Raw genomic sequence first — 20,083 nt, forward strand, 5'->3', positions numbered from 1 at the left:
AGCGGCCGCGTCGATGGAGCCTTATCGGGATCCACAGGCCCCGCTGTCCTGGCCCCGCCTGGCTGCCAGCCCGGCCCCAAACTTTGCCCGTGGTCCCGGGCACCCTGGCAAGGGCTTCTGGATGCAGACCAGCACAGGGCTGGGCACAGGGGGCAGGGGGCAGGGTCCGTCCACTGGAGGAGTGGGCGAGGCGGACAGGGAGAGGCCCCCAGCCTCAGGCTGAGCAGGGCCTGCAAACTACCCTTTGGTAAGCTCTCCTGCGCATCGCACGAATCTGGCCCGCAGGAGACCTCCACGAGCCTGACCAGCAACAATGAATGCGTGACGGAACGGCTCTGGGTGAGCGGGCGCCGCTGGCACGACGGCCCGGCCTGCTTCAGCGACGAGGCATGAGGGGCTGCAACTGGCCGTCCCCACACTTTGGATCCTGCTTCGTCCGCAGGGGGAGGGCGCGGCCCCCGAAGTCCGTCCCCGGAAAAGCGGTGGCCAGAGGCTGTAACCCCTCCCACCCAGGCCCCACCCCACCTCTCCCGCCCTCTCTCAGCCAATAGCAGCACGTGTTGCTTGGAGGTGCAGCAAGGGCTGGGCCTATGGGGTGGTGCGTTGTTGGGCTGCGGCGCCTCAGGCCGCACCCAGCTCGGGCTTCTGGGGCTGTGCGGAGGGCTGAGGGGGCGGGAGGCCGGGCAGGCCGGTGGGGGCAGCCGGCAGGGTGCGCGCGGCGGACAGGGGGCGGAGCCGGAGCGACGGGCGGCGGCCGCGCTCAGACCTGGTAGCCTGCGCGCTGCCCGCGATTCGACCCTGAGGTGAGGCCCGTGTGCAGGACGGCGGCAGGCCCGGGCCTCCAGGCCGGGCGGCGGGGCCTGTGGCGGCGGGGCCAGTGGCGGCGGCGCCTGTGGCGGCGGCGCGGAGGGTGGAGGCGGCCCCGGGGGGCTGTCCTGGGCGGGCGGGGGTGGGGTTCCCGTCGTTTGGCCGTCGGCCTTGACTGGCGCAGAGGGGCCGACGCCCTGCAGACCCTTCGTCGCACGGGCTGGTCTGTGGGAGCGCCTGGGCAGCTCGTCGGTGGACTGGGTGGTGGGCTTCGGGCGCCCGTGTGGGAAAGGAGGATCCGGGCCGGACGTTGGGTCAGCGCGGTGCTCGCGGCCGCCGGGTCAGTGGCCCGCGGGGCTGACGGCTCCAGGGTTCGAGCACAGATGCAGACAGACGCGGGCATCCGGGTTCTGCCCGTCTGCTCTCGTGTTTTTGAAAAAACGACAGCTTCTGCCCAAACAGAAAAGCCGTATCTGCCTACGGATGGTAATAGGGTTGTCCTGCAACTTTATTAGAGAAGGAGCTGTTGGTCATCTCGCCCTCTCCTTCCTTCCTTTCTTTTTCGTTTCTTTTAGTGGGGCGGGGGGGGGTGTCAGAGGGTCTCTGCCTTTAGCAATTACTTTTATTTTTGCTGTAAAAGTAATTCATGGCTCAAGATATTTTCCAGGTCTTTGTGTTCACTTCATGCAGTCTTACGTTAAAGTAAGTATTTCGGTTAACCTCCGACGGCTGGTGGTGTGACCATATGATTTTATGCCTAAATGACATAAAGCAATTTGTCCTATCCCCAAGAACCAAAAACATAGCTGAGAGCGGTGTGCAGTGCTGATAAGTTGTTACAGAAAGGTTTTTTTGCGGGTGAAAAATTGGTTAAATCTTAATGGGGATAGGAAGTAGGCTGCTGTCCTCTTTGCTGAACACATCAGTAGAAGCCCCCAGTGAAAACGAGTCGGAGTCAGTGAGCTGGGGTTCAGCAGGCACCAAAGAGGGGAGGGCATCCCAGGCAAAGAGGGTGAATTGTATGAGGGTGGGATTGTAATAACTGCAGTCTTTAGTTAATGGGCAGGTGCCAGCCCACGTGTAAATTACTTTTTAAAATCCAGAATCTTAGTATTCTGACTGTGGGTTAAACTAGAATAGTAAAGTTGGTTTTTCTTTTTAGCATCTTTATTGGAGTATAATTACTTTACAATGGTGTTTTAGTTTCTGCTGTATAGCAAAGTGAATCAGCTATATGTATACATATATCCCCATATCCCCTCCCTCTTGCGTCTCCCTCCCACCCTCCCTACCCCACCCCCCTAGGTGGTCACAAAGCACCGAGCTGATCTCCCTGTGCTATGTGGCTGCTTCCCACTAGCTGTCTTACATTTGGGAGTGTATATATGTACGTGCCACTCTCTCACTTTGTTCCCAGTCCATTCGCAGATTTGTCCCAGTCCATTCGCAGAAGACGCAGTAGGTCTGCGTCTTCCCGTCTTGCCCCTAGGTTCTTCATGACCATTCTTTTTTTTTTTTTTAGATTACATTTATATGTGTCAGCATATGGTATTTGTTTTGCTCTTCTGACTTACTTCACTCTGTATGACAGACAGGTCCATCCACCTCACTACAAATAACTCAGTTTCGTTTCTTTTTATGGCTGAGTAATATTCCATAGTAAAGTTGTTATTTAGAGAAGTGGATGGTTTTGGCAGTCCCAACTGCTTTTCAGAGTTTTGTTTTGTTTTGTTTTTGTTTTTGCGGTACGCGGGCCTCTCCCGTTGTGGAGCACAGGCTCCGGACGCGCAGGCTCAGCGGCCATGGCTCACGGGCCCAGCCGCTCCGCGGCGTGTGGGATCTTCCCGGACCGGGGCACGAACCCGTGTGCCCTGCATTGGCAGGCGGACTCTCAACCACTGCGCCACCAGGGAAGCCCTTTTCAGAGTTTTGACGTGGGTTACAGCAGGACAAATGGTATGATTTGTTTTACTGCTTGTGTGGTTTTAGTTACAGAGGCTCACTGAATGACAGGAATCTAAATTCTACCCAGTTTCCAAAAGGTGGGATAGTTTCCTTTCTAAAATATAATTTATACACCTCACCGTTTCTCCTTTAACTGTTTGATGCTCTCCGATATTGGTAAGGTTTTGTTTGGTATTCAGTTTTTTGTTATTGATTTTACTATAAAAACTGTTTCTTTAGATCGGTTATTAGTTTTTAGTTAGTTCTTTCAAGTAGTCCTTGTATTGAATCAGAAAATACTGAAATGCTTTAAAAGATACTTTAAAAAAATTAAAAATAATCAAATATCCAGCCAGTGTTAAAATTTTATTGATCATCATAATTTTTTAACAGTTTGACAGCTAATATAAAAAAGACATTTTTATTATGTGAAACTTAGAGTTTAACTGGACTTGTTTATTTATTTTGAATTTTTGAGTTTTATTGTATTTATTTTTTTATACAGCAGGTTCTTACTAGTTATCTATTTTATACTTATTAGTGTATACATGTCAATCCCAATCTCCCAATTCATCACACCAGCCCCACCACTTTCCCCCCTTGGTGTCCATACGTTTGTTCTCTACTTCTGTGTTTCTGTTTCTGCCCTGCAAACCGGTTCATCTGTACTATTTTTCTAGGTTCCATATATATGCGTTAATATACGATATTTGTTTTTCTTTTTCTGACTTCACTCTGTATGACTGTCTCTGGATCCATCTGTGTCTCTACAAATGACCCAATTTTGTTCCTTTTTATTGCTGAGTATGTGGACTTGTTTATTTATTTTTACATGTTTAATTCTTCCCACACATGTAGAGAGACTAGTATAGTAAACGTCTCTTTACCCTCATCCAGCTTCAGCAGTTATTAACTCATGGCCAGTTTTGCTTTATCTGTACCCCCAAACCCAGATGTCATATCATTTTAGCCGTTAAGTATTTCTGTATGTATATCTATATACTTTTTTTTTTTTTTTTTTTGTGGTACGCGGGCTTCTCACTGTTGTGGCCTCTTCTGTTGCAGAGCACGGGCTCCGGACATGCAGGCTCAGCGGCCATGGCTCATGGGCCCAGCCGCTCCATGGCATGTGGGATCTTCCCGGACCGGGGCACGAACCCGTGTCCCCTGCATCGGCAGGTGGACTCTCAACCACTGTGCCACCAGGGAAGCCCTATATACATCTTTTTAAAAAGATAAATACAGATACCACTCTCACAGAATTCCTTATTACCTTCAAATATCCAACTAGTGTTGAAATTTTCTTGATTTTAACAGTTTGAATCAGGATCCAAATGCTATTCATACATTGTGGCTTATTTTAATCTATAGGCTCCTCCATCTTTTGTTATCTCTTGTAATTTATTTGTTGCTGAAATTGGTGGTTTGTTCTGTGGAATTACACACAGTCTGGATTTTATTCTTCTGTAGTTTACACAGAATTTGCTGTAAATGTAATCTAATTTAGTTAGAGCTGAAGGAATAGTCAGATTCAGGTTTGATTTATTTTTGGCAAGAAGACTTCATAGGTTAGTAGGCAGGTAAGAATTAGTAGTCTTTTTTTTTTAATTGAATATAGTTGATTTACAGTGTTTCAGGTGTACATCAAAGTGATTCACATATACTTTTCAGATTTTTTTCCAATATAGGTTATTACAAGATACTGAATATAGATCCCTGTGCTATCCAGTAGGCACTTGTTTATCTACTTTATGCATAGTAGTATCTGTTAATCACAAATTCCTAATTTATCTTACCCCATCCCCCTTTCCCCTTCGGTAACCATAAGTTTGTTTTCTCAGTCTGTGAGTCTATTTCTGTTTTGTAAATAAGTTCATTTGTATCATTTTTTTAGATTTCACTAAAGTGATATCATATGCTGTAATATGTGTGATATATGATATCATACGTCTTTCTCTGTCTGGCTTATTTCACTTAGTATGATAATCTCTAAGTACATCCATGTTGCTGCAAGTAGTCTTTCTTCTTGTTAGGAGCCCTTGATGCTCAATGTTTAGAGTCATTATTTCATGAGGCATTAAAAAATGTTGATAATTTAATTATATAACTTCATCATTGATTAGCTGAATATTTCTATAAAGAGTAATTTCCCCTCCTTCGTAATTTGGTTATCTTGAATTATAACTCTTTAAGGAAAGGCAAGATAAACGCTTAATTCTGCTCCATTTTTTATTAGTTTTCAAAATAATGAGCTGTTGTCCCCCCAAAATAGCCAATGAATTGTGTATATGTATTTGTGTTCTTGTGAACTCATGGATTTAAACGTATTTGATATGGTTCAATTCATTGTAGATCCTTATTGAGGCTCAACTTGTTCCGTCGTTGTCCAATAGGAATCTGTTCAAATCGGCTCCTAAATCCTTTGGACACAACTCTTAATGGTCTTTGATTGCTCTTCTTTCTGGTATGACAAACTGCACCAGGCTCACCTTGTACATTTTCTGTCCCAGCCCTGGAATCATCATTTCTCCAAGGGACCTTGGTTTCTTTTAATGAAAAAATAGTATTTAGTAATCACAATCTGTGCCCTGGAGTTGTTCATTGCTACTAAGTTGATCATTGTTTCTAGGTCTTTTCAGTGCACACATCATGGATTACTGATACTTCTAGTTGTAAAGCAAGAGGACAGAATTCTATTTAACCTTCTTAATCTTGCACCTGTACCTTTTTTTCTTCTAAGACAAACATCTTGATTCTAATTACTCATTGTTTTATCCCACACTGTACATATTTCAGTATCAGAAGAGTAATATGAACACTACCACCAACTGATATAAAGTATTTAAGAGGTTTTTTTGCATCCTTATTTGGAATATGTAGTCAAATTACCGTGTTTTAAAGTCGCTTTGAATAGTTACTCCATGATTTTGTCACCACTGGATGCATAGTGTTCGTTTTTTATTTTGCTTTCAATGTTTAGGAATTGCTTTTTTTCTTTTTTTAATTGAAGTAATTTGATGTACAATATTATATAAGTTATAGATAGTGATAAATAATTTTTAAAGGTTATACTCCATTTATAGTTATTATAAAATACCGACTAAGGAATTGCTTTTTGTCTTGTCTTGTTTTTAGATTCCATATATAAGTGGGACCATACGGTATTTGTCTTTCTCTGTCTGACTTATTTCATTTATCATAATGTTCTCGAGGTTCATCCATGTTATAGAATGTATCAGGATTTTCTTCCTTTTTAAGGCTGAATAACATTCCATTGTATGTAAATACCACATTTTGTTTATTCATTCATCCCTCAGTAGACAGTTGGGTTGCTTCCACATTTCAGCTATTGTGAATACTGCTGCTGTAAACATGGATGTACAGATATCTCTTTGAAACCCTACCTTCAGTTCTTTGGGATATGTACCCTGGAGTGGAATCGTTGGATCATATGGTAATTCTGCTTAAAAAATTTGGGAGAACCACTGTACTGGTTTCCACAGTGGCTGTACCATTTTACATTCCCACTAGTAGAGCAGAAGGGCTCCAGTTTTTTCACATCCTTGCCAACATTTGTTTTCTTTTTATTGATAGTAGCCATAATAGTCATCCTAATGGATATGAGGTGGTATCTTGATGTAGTTTTGATGTGCATTTCCCTAATCCCACCAGGCTTTATTTCACTTACCATTTGGCATCCATGCCAGACTATAATATAGACATATTTCTCATTCCTTCTTCCAGTTGCATTGTGCTCCTTTATGTGGTTGTACCATACTTTATTCAAGAAGATATGACTGCTTTTTAATGAACATTCAACACAAATATCTTGTCTGATAATGGCAGTTTTTTCTTTTTTATAAATTTATTTATTTATTTTTGGCTGCATTGGGTCTTTGATGCTGCACGTGGGCTTTCTCTAGTCGCAGCAGGCAGGGGCTACTCTTCGTCGCAGTGCGCCGTCTTCTCATTGCGATGGCTTGTCTTGTGGTGGAGCACAGGCTCTGGGTACATGGGCTTCAGTAGTTGTGGCTCCTGTCTCAGTAGTTGTGGTTCACGGGCTTTAGAGCGCAGGTTCAGTAGTTGTGGCGCACGGGCTTAGTTGCTCTGTGGCATGTGGGATCTTCCCAGACGAGGGTTTGAACCCGTGTACCCTGCTTTGGCAGGCGGATTCTTAACCACTGCGCCACCAGGGAAGCCCTAATTTTTTAAGAGCTTATTTGTGAGAAATAATGTTCATGGCAAATTATTAAAGGTTCATCTGTTCCCTTAAAGCAGGGGTTAACAGACTTTCTGTTAAGGGCCAGATAATAAATATTTTAGGCTTTGAGGGCTCTATGATCTCTGTTGCAACTACTTAGCTCTGCTGTTGTTGCATGAAAGCAGCCATAGATGATATGTAAGTGAATGAGCATGACTGTCCCATAAAACCTTATTTATGGTTGCTGAAATTTGAATTGATTTTCATGTCTATCATATATTTATGTTTCATACAATTTTTTTTAGCCTTTAAAAATCAAAGCTTGTGACCCTTTTAAGAACAGGCAGTGGGCTGGATTTGGCTTCAGGCGGGGCATCATTTGCTGATTTCTGCCAGGAGTTTAAATTTTATCATTAGATCAAACTAGACATCTGCCTCCTGGACTTAATTGTTTTGTCTGCCAGTGGACTTTCTTTCGTTGCATCCTGCTTTGGTCTACAGTAAGGAACTATGTAGGAGAAATACTGTCCTGAGATGCCACATGGTATTGGTTGCAGGGCTATCACTGGGGGCTTTGTCCATTATAATAAATGAAATAAACATTGTTCATTCTTCAAGAAATCTTCTTTACTCTACTTTGAGTAGAATTTTCAACTTCATTATTCTAGTTCTATCCCAGAATGAATTTTTATATTTCATGTTTGTCCTTTAGTTTAATGTATTCCAGCTGTGGTTCCATAGTAAGAGCTACTTGGAGTTAGAAACACCTGGTTACACCTAGTTGTATAACTTTCTTTGCCAAATTAATATTTTTTAATTTAATTTTTATTTTATTTTGGAGTATAGTTGATTTACAATATTGTGTTAGTATCAGGTGTACAGCAAAGTGATTCAGTTACACATATACATATATCCTTTTTTTTTCAGATTCTTTTCCCATATAGGTTATTACAGAATATTGAGTAGAGTTCCTTGTGCCATACAGTAGGTCCTTGTTGATTATTTTATATATGGTAGTGTGTATATGTTAATTCCAAACTCCTAATTTATCCCTCCCCTGACCTTTCCCTTTTGGTAACCCTAAGTTTGTTTTTGAAGTCTGTGAGTCTGTTTCTGTTTTGTAAATAAGTTCATTTGTATCATCTTTTTAGATTCCACATATAAGTGATATCATATATTTGTCTTTGTCTGACTTACTTCACTTAGTATGATGATCTCTAGGTCCATCCATATTGCTGTAAATTTTGCCAAATTAATCTTAAGCTAGCATTAAACCTGGCCCAGAGGAAGAACCCAAGAAATGGCAAAGCCCCTTTCCTACCCTTACCTCCATCACTTCCTCCACTTCTTATCCTTGGGCACATCACTTCCCTTTTTCTGAACTTCAGTTTCCCCATTTGTGCAGTGATGATAATACCTTCCTTAACTACTTCAAAGAATTTGTATGATGAGTAAATGAAAAAGTACTTTGTAAGTGATAGGTGCTGCTCAAGTGTGTGATTTATTATCACATATTTAGAATATACTTGGGGGCAAAAAGGAGAGAGGAACCATTGCTAATGGTTCTTAAATTCACCCCCAACAATTATTTATCTCATGCCTTTTGCGTGTGAAACATTGTACTGAAAAAGCAGATGCTGTGCATATTGTAGCTCATCTTGCCAAATGAGATGATACTGTTTGAGAAAATGTAATGCTTGTAATTCAGAGGTGCCGTTGCCACAGAAGCTTACTACACAAAGTTGTAGATTTGAGCCAAAGGTCTGGAAGCTCAAAACCTTGGGGTAAAATCTTTTAGTTTTACTTTAAAGATGTTGCTTCACTGTCTTTTTTTTGTTTTTTTTAATAAATTTATTTATTTTTTGGCTGCGTTGGGGTCTTCGTTGCTGTGCGTGGGCTTTCTCTGGTTGCGGCGAGCAGGGGGCTACTCTTCGCTGCAATGTGTGGGCTTTTCATTGTGGTGGCTTCTCTTGCTGCGGAGCACGGGCTCTAGGCACGTGGGCTTCAGTAGTTGTGGCACATAAGCTCAGTAGTTGTGGCTCGCGGGCTCTAGAGCACAGGCTCAGTAGTTGTGGCGCACGGGCTTAGTTGCTCAGCGGCATGTAGGATCTTTGCAGACCAGGGCTCGAACCCATGTCCCCTGCATTGGCAGGTGGATTCTTAACCACTGCACCATCAGGGAAGCCCTTCACTGTCTTCTTGCTTGCATCACCTCCTACAAGCAGTCTGCTGTCATCCTTATCTTTGTTCTTCTACATAACATATGTTTTTCTTTGGCTGCTTTTAAGATTTTCCCTATCACTGGTTTTGAGCAATTTTATAGTATTTTGATGTACTTTTGTATTCAGTAGTTTCTTTCGTGTTTCTTGTGCTTGGGGTTCATTGAGCTGCTTTCTTGGATCTGTGGGTTTATAGTGTTTGTCAAACTTGAGAAAATTTTGGCCATTATTTTTTCACGTTTCCTTCTCCATGTTGCCTTTGAGGACTCCAGTCCCATTCATGTTAGACCATTTAAAGTTGCCCCACAGCTCACGGATGCTCTGTTCATTTATTTGTCTTTTCCCTTTATGTTTTGTTTTGGTTTTTTGTTGCTCTGTCTTCATATTCACTACTCTCTCTTCTACAATGTTTAATCTATCATTGATCTTGTTCAATGTAATTTTTCATCTTACATGGTGTAGCTTTCATCTTCAGAAGTTCAATTCTATCATATTTATAGTTTTCATCTCTCTACTTGAGATTTTGAACATATGTAATACAGTTGTACTAACTGTTTTAGTGACCTTGTCCACTAATTTCAACTCCTCTTTCAGTCCTGGGTTGGTTTGATTGATTTATCTCTTCAATATGGGTCATATTTTCCTGCTTCTCTGCTTTGCTTGTTGGGTAAGTTTTTATTGGATTCCAGACATCGTAAATTTTACATTGTTGGGTTCTGAATCATTATTTCTTCCTATAAATGTTCTTAAGCTTTGTTCTGTTATGTTAGCAGTAGGACTTTAGAATTTTTCCTGCGTTGGAGATGGTGAATGGCAACATTTTCTTTTTCTTTTTAATATATTAAATTCCTAGCTTCCTTGAGAATCTAGTCAGTGAAACAACAACAACAGCACTTTACCTTGAATCATATATATCCTTTTGTTTTTTATTTTCCCCCATGCTTTGGCAAGTTATTTTGGCAAGTAGAAGGGATGTCTTTTTTTGAATTTTCTATCGTCTGAGGTTTTAAAAATTGAATCTAAGATTTGGTTAAGTAGACAGATTAAACATGCTAATACTTGCTTAGTTTGTTCAGTGCTTGCTGGTTAACACATGGCTCCTTAAAATATTTAGGTTATCTTAACATAGCATAATATTAAACTTTAACAAAACTGTTTAATAGTTAATGCTTGTTCTGACCTACATGCAGGAAACTTGAGTTGGAAGGAATGAAGGGAAGCAAGTTTAACTCAGTTTTGCCCTTCGAGCTTTATTTATTCCAGAAGTACCTTTTTAAACAAGTGTTATGACTAATGTATAATATTGTCTTTGATATCTGTTAGCTTCAAAGTGTTGAGCATATTTTGACATGATTTTGTATGAATTTAAGCTACATAGGAAAAGAATAGCATTTTTAAATACAGTAGGACTGGAGTGTGGAGGACACTTATTTTTAAATTAATTAATTTGTTTTTATTTTTGGCTGTATTGGGTCTTCGTTGCTGCTCATGGGCTTTCTCTAGTTGAGGCAAGCAGGGGCTACTCTTTGTTGCGGTGCGTGGGCTTCTCATTGTCGTGGCTTCTCTCGTTGCAGAGCATGGGCTCTAGAGCGCAGGCTCAGTAGTTGTGGTGCATGGGCTTAGTTGCTCCGCGGAATGTGGGATCTTCCCGGGTCAGGGATTGAACCCGTGTCCCCTGCATTGGCAGGCGGATTCTTAACCACTGTGCCACCAGGGAAGTCACTTAACTTTTAACTGAACAGTGTCTTGAGAACCTAGTCTGCCAGGATAAAATGACAGTAATTTTTAAAATGTTACTTTGCAAGCATATTTTCCATTCTGTAGCTTTCATTAACTTGCAGTCCCATCTCTTCACCTATAGTTATTGAGCACCTACTGTACTCTGGGTACTATTCTGGGCACTGAACAGAGCAGGGAATGAGACACATTTTCCTTTCTTGGGAACTTATATTCTAGAAAGAGAGGTTAGGTAATAAAGAAATACTGTAATGTGAGATAGTAACAACTGCTGTGAAGACCATGGAACTGGTTAAGGGAACAGGATAAGGGAATGGAGAATGGTGGCAGCAAGGATCTGTTCCAGATTGGGGAGGGAGGTAAGCTTCTCTAAGGAGGTGATGTTTGATCAGAGATCGAATCTGTGTGCATTTGGGGGAAGGCATCTGGGCAGTGGAGACCCGTCTCACTGTACATGGTTTCTTGTTGCCTGTTGGTGGGGGCAGGCCATGTAGGCTAGACATCTGGAAAAGAAAACCCTCGTGGGCTGTGAACTCGATGGGGAAGCAGAGCACGTGCTGTTTGCCGGTTTCCCTATACTTGGGTAAGGCCTGGCACTGGGTAGTGTAGATATGACATTGATTGTTTTGGTGGAGCCCATGTAATAATGACAAAATTATTGTTACTATTAGTAGTGTCATAATTAAATCATTAAGTTTAATAATCGCCACAGTTAATTTTTATTGAGCACTCCATGGGAAGTATTGTTGTTGTCCCATTTTGCAGACGAGGGAGCTGTGAGACAGGTTAAGTATTATAACTTGTCCAAGAGCACACAGCCAGAGTGGTGGTGTGTACCTATACCTCCTTTAAAAAATAAATTGTTACGCATAATGATATTGATTTTGCTCCTCCTTAATACATCTTGGCGAATACTCCGTAGCAGCACAGATAGATCTATTTCGTTCTCTTTAATAGTCTCAGGTATTTCGTCTTAACAATACAATTTGTTTAATCACTGCTGTATTGATAGGTATTAGTTTCCAGATTTTTACTGTTGTAAACTTTTTCAGTTAATATTCTTTGTCTTTGAGCACTCTGAAGTATATCTGTAGGTATAGTCTCAGAAGTGAAATTGCCTGGTTCAAGGATATTTGTACTTTTAGTTTCCATAGCTGTTTCCAAATTACCCTCCTAAGGAGTTATGCCAGTTTATATTCCCACCAACTACATGTATTCCCCACATAAGAAAGTGTTGACGTGTAACATAGAGGTAATCACAGTACTTACTTTACACAGTTATTGTGAAGATTAAATGAATTAAATGCATAAAAGCTACCTAGTAAGTGGCTGTTATATATTATTAATATAATTATTAACCATGTTTCTGAACCTTATTACCAAAAATATTATAAGCCTAGGAACTGTTTCAGGAGGTTGGAAAAGGGGGTTTATACAACTGACCATATATGCTCCCCAAATACTGTCCCCCTTTTAGAACAGCTTAGCTCTGCGTCAAGGCCTTGGGAGCTGTGGGGGCCTGGGAGCTTCAGGCTGATGTGGGAATCGAGCCCGCAGGCACATGCGGACAGGACCGGGGTGCCCTCAGAGGCAGTGCACAGTGGGTGTTGACTCCACGTGTGCCTCCGCAGCACCCTGCAGTAGCAACCGTCAGTGTTTCCATGGGGGGGAGGAGGCCAGCGCTGGGAGGCACCTGTAGAATACCGTGTCTCAAACACTTTGTTCTCCCCTTCTCTTCATCTGATAAGGCTTAGTTTAAATTTGCCTTTTGCACTGACTTACGGAGAATGATTCAGGGAGCTCCTCAGCAAAGCAGACGGTTTTTCTCATCCGCATGCTGTTGCTTGAAATGTCTTGTGGAGGAGACAAAGCAGTGTGGTGGTAAGGAATGAGCAGGTCTTCAGCCAGAAGGTGCGAGTTTACTGCAGGTTCACTGAGGGTTACCCAGCAGTGGGTGGCAAAGTCACTTAACTACTCCCAGCCTCAGTTCTCTCTCACAAAATGAAGCAGTTATAAGATGCAAAGGAGAGAATGTTGCGAAAACCCTTTGAAAATGCGAATGCTGAAGAACATACATGTTCACACAAAAATTGGTATGTGAATGTCTGTAGCAGTATTACTCTTAATAGCTGAAAAGTGGAAACAAACCCGGTAATAAAGAATGAAATACTGATACATGCTGCAAATGGATGAACTTGGAAAAGGTTTTGCTAAATGAAAGAAGCCAGAGAATCAGAGGTGGTAGGGGAGGGGAGGAATAGGATTGGGGACTGACTGCTAATGTGTGTGGGGTTTCTTTTTGGGTGTTGAAAATGTTATAAAATTAGATCGTGATGATGGTTGCACATCTCTCTGTATATACTAAAACCCACTGAACTGTACACTTTAAGTCAGTGAATTTTATGATATGTGAATATATATCAGTAAAGCTGTAAAAATGCGAATGCTGCATTAGGCATTTTATTCTCACTGAAATAAGTTAGTTGTCAACTATTGGTATAGTGCTGGGTATTAGGGATATAGTGTCTGGATGCAATTTGCCACTCAAACTGTGTAGCCCTGGATCAAGCTGGTGAAATTCTCTGAACTCATTTTTTTCTTTGGTTGAAACAGAAGTAGTAATAGTAACAGTCTTGTCTAACTAGAAGTGTTGTGAGGCCACAGTGAGAGAACTTTTGAATGCATGTGGTACATAGGTATGCTGTCAGTGTGCATTTCCTTTCCTTTCCTCCTTTTCCACTGTATAGACCAGGGAGAAGCGGATGTTAAGTGGGAAAGGCACAGAAAGGCAATAAAGAGTCCTGTTTACTAGCTACTCCCACTCTTTTTTTTTAAATAAAGCTATGTGCAGAGATATTTTTGTTTTGTTACAGCTGTATGTATTTGCAGCTTAGCAAGAACTTTGTGGTTAAGCCATGCTTTCCAAGATGAGAGAATGTTTTAGTTAATAGGCCAACCTTGTTCCCAGGTGATACCATTAATCAGGTTATTATTGTATAGAGCTTCAGGCAAGAAGGGAAGGTAGAAATGATTCTTTTTTTTTTTCTTTTTTGCGGTACGCGGGCCTCTCACTGCTGTGGCCTCTCCCGCTGCGGAGCACAGGCTCCGGACGCGCAGGCTCAGTGGCCATGGCTCATGGGTCCAGCCGCTCCGCGGCATGTGGGATCCTCCCGGACCGGGGCATGAACCCGTGTCCCCTGCATCGGCAGGCGGACTCTCAACCACTGCGCCACCAGGGAAGCCCTAGAAATGATTCTTGAGTCTCATAGAATGAACTCCTTTTAAGACTGTCTACTTCAGTAGGAGAGATGTGAAGGTAGTCCGCCCATCTTTAGGGGAACTAGATGACCCCTCCATCCAGATACTCTCTGTCTCAGTTTATTCTGAGAATCGTCCTCAGGAACTGAAGCACAACGTACATTGACAGTGTAACCACTGGGAATGTCTCTGACCCAGGATGTCTGGAATATTGAATGTGCTCCGTTTTCTGCATAGGGTGTTTGACTAATTGTTTTGGAAAGCAGGGAATTTCTTCAGGGAAACATTTCTTCTCCAGCATTTCATCAAGCGATAATAGTATGAATTTTCTTTGTCTCTAGTTTGTAAATGGCAGTAGTCACATTTAGGAGATTTATTAATTCACTGAACTTTTAAAAGGCCTTTAGTGTGCCAGGCATTGCACTGGGCATTGGGAATCAAACATACCAAGAACACAGGTCCCACTTCAAGGGCTCTTGGCTCTTCAGGTCAGACAGAGAGGAAGCCCATGAGGATGAGTACACAGGAACTCCTGCTAGGGCCTTCTCTGTAGGGACACGAGGTAGATCTCTGTTAGAGGTGTCCAGATCACTGGGATGTTTCATATCACTCACAGTTATTTTTACCATTTCTATTTTATAAGAATCAAGCTAGCAGTTTTAAAGTATATTTTACTTTTTCTTGGTGGATAGTTTTCATTTTGATTGCTTTGTGATGCACTAGGGTGAAGTAGAATCCTCATGAAAATAGTGCGGATTTTGCTGACTACAACTATGGAAGGTTGCCAGTACCTTTTTCATAAAATGAGTTACTTGTACGTTATTTCAGCTCTTGACCCCAGATTTATTGCGCTGTGAAAACAGCCATGACATCATCTTTTTTTTTTTTTTAAGGCACAAAGGAAAAAATCCATTTTTTGGTATATTGCCTTTTTTTTTAATATTTATTTTTTGGCTGCATTGGGTCTTAGTCACGGCACACAGGATCTTTCATTGCAGCGTGTGGGCTCTCTTGTCGTGGCTCGCGATCTCAGTAGTTGTGGCACGTGGGCTTAGTCGCCCCGTAGCATGTGGGATCTTAGTTCTCCGACCAGGGATTGAACTGGCGTCCCCTGCATTGCAAGAGGGATTCTTAACCACTGGACCACCAGGGAAGTCCCCCATGACATCATCTTTATTCTCAGTAAAAATCAAGCCTGAATGATAGTTGCAAGAATAGATAAACATGAGTTACATCGTATGTGATGTATGTTTTTTTCCCCGTGAAGGAGCATGTGGTTTGTGCTTTTACTTTTTACTTTTTGGCCATGCCTCACAGCTTGCAGGGTCTCAGTTCCCTATTCATTTCCGGGCCAGAGCCCTGAAGGTGCTGAATCCTAACCACTAGACCACCAGGGAACTCCCATAAAATTTAATTGTTTTGGAAAGCAGGGAGGTGCAAGGTTCTCTATACTTATAATGATCTTTTGATTACGTTATTCTTTTTCTATTTACTGTTTGCTAATTTTTTGACTACTTTGCCTGTTTTAATAATTGAGCAATGTTTTGGTGTTAATCTACCCATTATGGGTTAATCTATCCATTATGATGGTAGATTTGTCAATTTTTCTCTGAGTTTTTATAGTTTTTGCTTCATATGTGTTGACACCATTTTAATAGGCATACATATGTATCTTCCTGTTGAATTGAAATATTTTTTTGTTACTTAGGATAGCACTTCCATTCTAAAGTAATGCTTTTATTTTCCATGGTCTTTATTGTCTCACATTAATATAGATACTCCAGCTTTTTTTTGGTTGTTGTTTGCTTGGTATACCTATTTTCATCCATTAGCTTTCAAACTTTCTATGTTCTGTTCTTAACGTTTTATGGGGATGTTAGCTTTTTTGTGGCTGCTATAACAAATTACCACAAACTTAGTGCCTTAAAACAAGAGAAATTATTCTCTCACAGTTCTGGAGGCCAGAAGTCCAAAATCAGAATCACTGAGCCAAAATCTGTGTTGGAGGGAACATACTTCCTCTAGACCTTCTAGAGGAGAGAATTTGTTCCTTGACTCCTACGGCTGCCAGTATTCTTTGGCTATAGCTGCATCACTCCAATCTTTGTGTCCCTGATCAAATTGTCCTCTTTTATGTCTGTGTAGCCAAATCTCCCTCTGCCTCCTTTTTGTAAGGATACTGGTGACTGCATTTAGGGTCCACCCAGATAATCCAGGATAATCTCACCATTCCCAATACCTTAATCACATTTCCACAATCTTTGCAATGTAAAGTAACATTTACAGGTTCCAGGGATTAGGACTGATTTCTTTGGTGACCATCCTTCAGCCTACTACAATGGGTATTATGTCTGGCTTTTAACTGGCATAATACATTTACATTTATTGTGATTCTGATAAATTTGTACTTCTTCTGTCATCTTACAATTTGTCTTCTATTTGTAATTTTTTTCCCTGCACTCTTGCCTTTTTGAACAACCAAGTTGTTTTGTTTTTCATTATGTACTCTCTTCGTTTGGTTTGGAAATTACATACTCTATTATGTTCTTTTAGTGGTTGCCCTTGAAGTTTTACCATGCATATTTAACAAAGCGAAATTAATTTCATATTCCACTACAAGAGAAAACAAAGATGTTAAAATACTTTAATTCCAGTTAAACTCAATGATCAAGTTACATGCTACTCTGATCCAGTATTTTAGTCTAGCCTTTTTTTTTTAGCCTCATGAATTGGACAGCATCATCACTATGTTTTTCAAAAACATTTTTAGATTTAACTTTCCCATTTTCTTTACTCACGATGCTTATTGCATTTCTGATTTTCTTCCTGGGATCACTTTTTCTTCTTTAAAAGCTCCTGGGCTTCCCTGGTGGTGCAGTGGTTGAGAGTCCGCCTGCCGATGCAGGGGACACGGGTTCGTGCCCCAGTCTGGGAGGATCCCACATGCCGCGGAGTGGCTGGGCCCGTTAGCCATGGCCACTGAGCCTGCGCGTCCAGAGCCTGTGCTCCGCAACGGGAGAGGCCACAGCAGTGAGAGGCCCGTGTACCGCAAAAAAAAAAAAAAAAAAAGCTCCTTTACTATAGGTCTGTAGGAGGTACCTCTGTTTTTGTTTATCTGGAATGACCTTATTTCACATACATTCTCGAAAGATAGCCTTGCTTGGTATAGAAATCTAGATTGACAGTTATTTCCCTTTCAGTAGTTTCTCTACTTTTGTTGTTTCTGTTACAGGTTTGCCAACAGTCTAATTGTGATTCCTTTGTAGGTGATGTCTTTTTTTCCTCTGCTTTTATTTATTTATTAACATCTTTATTGGAGTATAATTGCTTTACAATGGTGTGTTAGTTTCTGCTTTATAACAAAGTGAATCAGTTATACATATACATATGTTTCCATATCTCTTCCTTCTTGCGTCTCCCTCCCTCCCACCCTCCCTATCCCACCCCTCTAGGTGGTCACAAACCACCTAGCTGATCTCCCTGTGCTATGTGGTTACTTCCCACTGGCTATCTGTTTTACGTTTGGTAGTGTATATATGTCCATGCCACTCTTCCTCTGCTTTTAGAAAAAAATTTTTTGCCTTAGCTATTCTGAAGATTTGTTACAGTATTTATGAGGCATGGATTGCTATTTATTTTGCTTGGTATTTGTGGATTCGTGTCTTTCAGTTATGTAAAATTGTCAGCCATTCTCTCTGGATACTGACTCTTTTCTATTCTTTATTATCTCTGCTTATAACTCAGTAAATGTGTAGTAGATTTTCTTATTCTGTCCTTCATACCTTTTCTGTCATAATTTGCATCTCCTTGTCTCTCTGTGCTGGTTTCTGGATAATTTTTTTCAAACCTGTCTTTCAATTCATTGATTCCTGTATGTAAACAGGAATCTCTCTCAAAGCTGTTATTAATTCATTAGTTGATTAAACTTTTTTTTTCAAATTATTTCATTTCTAAAAGTTCTCTGTGGTTTCTTTTTCAGCTCTGCCTGCTCATTTTTGGTAGTCTCTGTGACTTGTCGTATTTATGATTAATTTGTTTTTTAAACATTTCATACATAGTTATTCTGTGTTCTGTGTTATAATTCTAGTATTTGAAGTCTTTGAGGGCTTGGACGTATAATTTATTTTTTTCAATGCCTGTCACTCATGGAGATTGTTTTTGGGTTTACTGAATTTTTGACTTGGACCTCTATTTGGTTGATCTTAACCTGTGGAAAAACCTGGGGAGTCAACACTGAGGTTGTTTTTTCCTGAGAAGATTGTATTTACTTCTACTGTGAGCCAAGGTTATTCAGCCTGAGACCATTTCCATCCCCTTACATAGTTCAGCTCATCAGCTCCTCCTTTTTTGCCTCTACCAATGCAGATTTTTGTTGTTTGACCTCTGGTAATGTCACTTTCTGTGAGTGATTCCAATTCAGAGTTCTAGTTTTAGTCTCAAGGTTTTGGCTGTTGTTGTTGTTGTAGTTGTTGTTTAGCCCTTGGAGGTTTTATGTATTTCCTACTTGCAAATAACATTATGGAAAATCTTATTTGAGTGGTAGGGCCTCACGTATTTCTTACTTGAGATCTCCAGGTGGTATTTATTAGTAATGGAAATAGTGGTTGTGTATTGGTTTAAAACTTAAGAAAAGCATGTTTAGTATGAGGTGATTCTAAAATGCACAGTTAGAGTTCAGTGGAGTGAGTGAGGTGTTGATGTTCTTGGTACAGGAAGGAGCTGGCTACAGGTTGGCCAGCATATGAGACTTGGCTAAAGTCTTGGTTTTGTCATCTGTAAAATGATCAGGTGGCTTCTCAAGTTCTTTCTGGTGCTAAAAATGTATACTTCCAAGGTTTCTTCTTACTGCTTTTTATTTCTATTATATTAATTTAAAAAGCATTATTTAAGATCTGTGTTCAGAGCATTGTGTTAGGAATTTTGGAAGGTAAAGCATTGTAATAGCTGCTGCCTCAGTAAGCTTGCAGTCTAGGAATTGTATTAAAAACTGACAATAAAGAGCAGTGATATAGTCTGTGAGAGGGAACTCTAGAAAGTGGTGCGGCTGTGTGTTCCCTGTGCACATCGAGGAAGACAGTTAATTAGTGCCCGTCATAGAATGTTCTTCCAGTGTTCTTTTGAAAGAGCTTCAGTCAGTCTTTAAAGATGCTGCTGCTGCTTATAATAATAATAATGACTACCATTTATTCTATTGTTTACTGTGTGCCAAGCACTGTATGAGACTTTTGACATAAATTAACTCATTTAGTCTTTTTTTAAACTTTATTTATTTATTAAAAATATTTATTTGGCTGCGCCGTGTCTTCGTTGCAGCATGCAGGATATTTGTTGCGGCATGTAGGCTCTTAGTTGCGGCATGTGGGATCTAGTTCCCTGACCAGGGCTCGAACCCAGGCCCCCTGCATTGGGAGTGTGGAGTCTTAGCCCCTGGACCACCAGGGAAGTCCCAACTCATTTAGTCTTAAACCAAGGAAGTAGCTAATAATATCATTCCCATTGACAGATGAAGAAACTGAAGCGCATAGAGAGAGGTGACATGTGCCTAAGGTTACATAGCTAGTAAATGGTAAACTGGGATCAGAGCCCAGGTAGCTTGGCTTTAGGGTCTAAACTCTGGATATGAATTGAGCACATTTATTAATCAGTTAGCATTGAGAGGCTAATGGAATTTTGATGAAGACCCAAGCCAGATTCTTTCTGTACCAGTGTTATCTCACATATTTTGGAAATATAAACAGGATAGGGTGCATTAAAGTTCACTTAAATTTGTTCAGTTGAACAGATGGTTGGTTGACTTATCTTTAGTTGCCTCACCCAGAGTTGTTTTCAAAACCACACCCAAGTCTCTTTCAGTAAGTTACTAGTGCAGTATTGGTTTAGGGATTGAGTTAGAGTGAGAAACTTCACTTATTAATTT

General features: G+C 41.0%; 1 protein-coding gene across 15 annotated transcripts in view; it reads left to right on the forward strand.

Moving 5' to 3' along the window:
• Window positions 1-646: 646 nt before the first annotated feature.
• ADD1 (adducin 1) overlaps window positions 647-20,083 on the forward strand; it is a 76,201-nt gene continuing 56,764 nt past the window's right edge. For 3 of the 15 annotated variants that reach the window (XM_022554927.3, XM_089911428.1, XM_089911431.1), the window contains exon 1: window positions 655-803. The gene's annotated coding sequence lies outside the window, so the exon portion shown is untranslated. Of the gene's footprint in view, window positions 804-1,164; window positions 1,294-1,379; window positions 2,764-20,083 lie in introns of those variants that run through there. The other 12 variants (XM_089911424.1, XM_089911430.1, XM_022554928.3 and 9 more) reach the window with 9 other exon arrangements.

Source organism: Delphinapterus leucas, chromosome 5, assembly GCF_059928025.1.
Source record: "Delphinapterus leucas isolate spDelLeu-1000000601 "Yukka" chromosome 5, BTC_Dleu_Yukka2, whole genome shotgun sequence".
Lineage (NCBI taxonomy): Eukaryota > Metazoa > Chordata > Mammalia > Artiodactyla > Monodontidae > Delphinapterus > Delphinapterus leucas.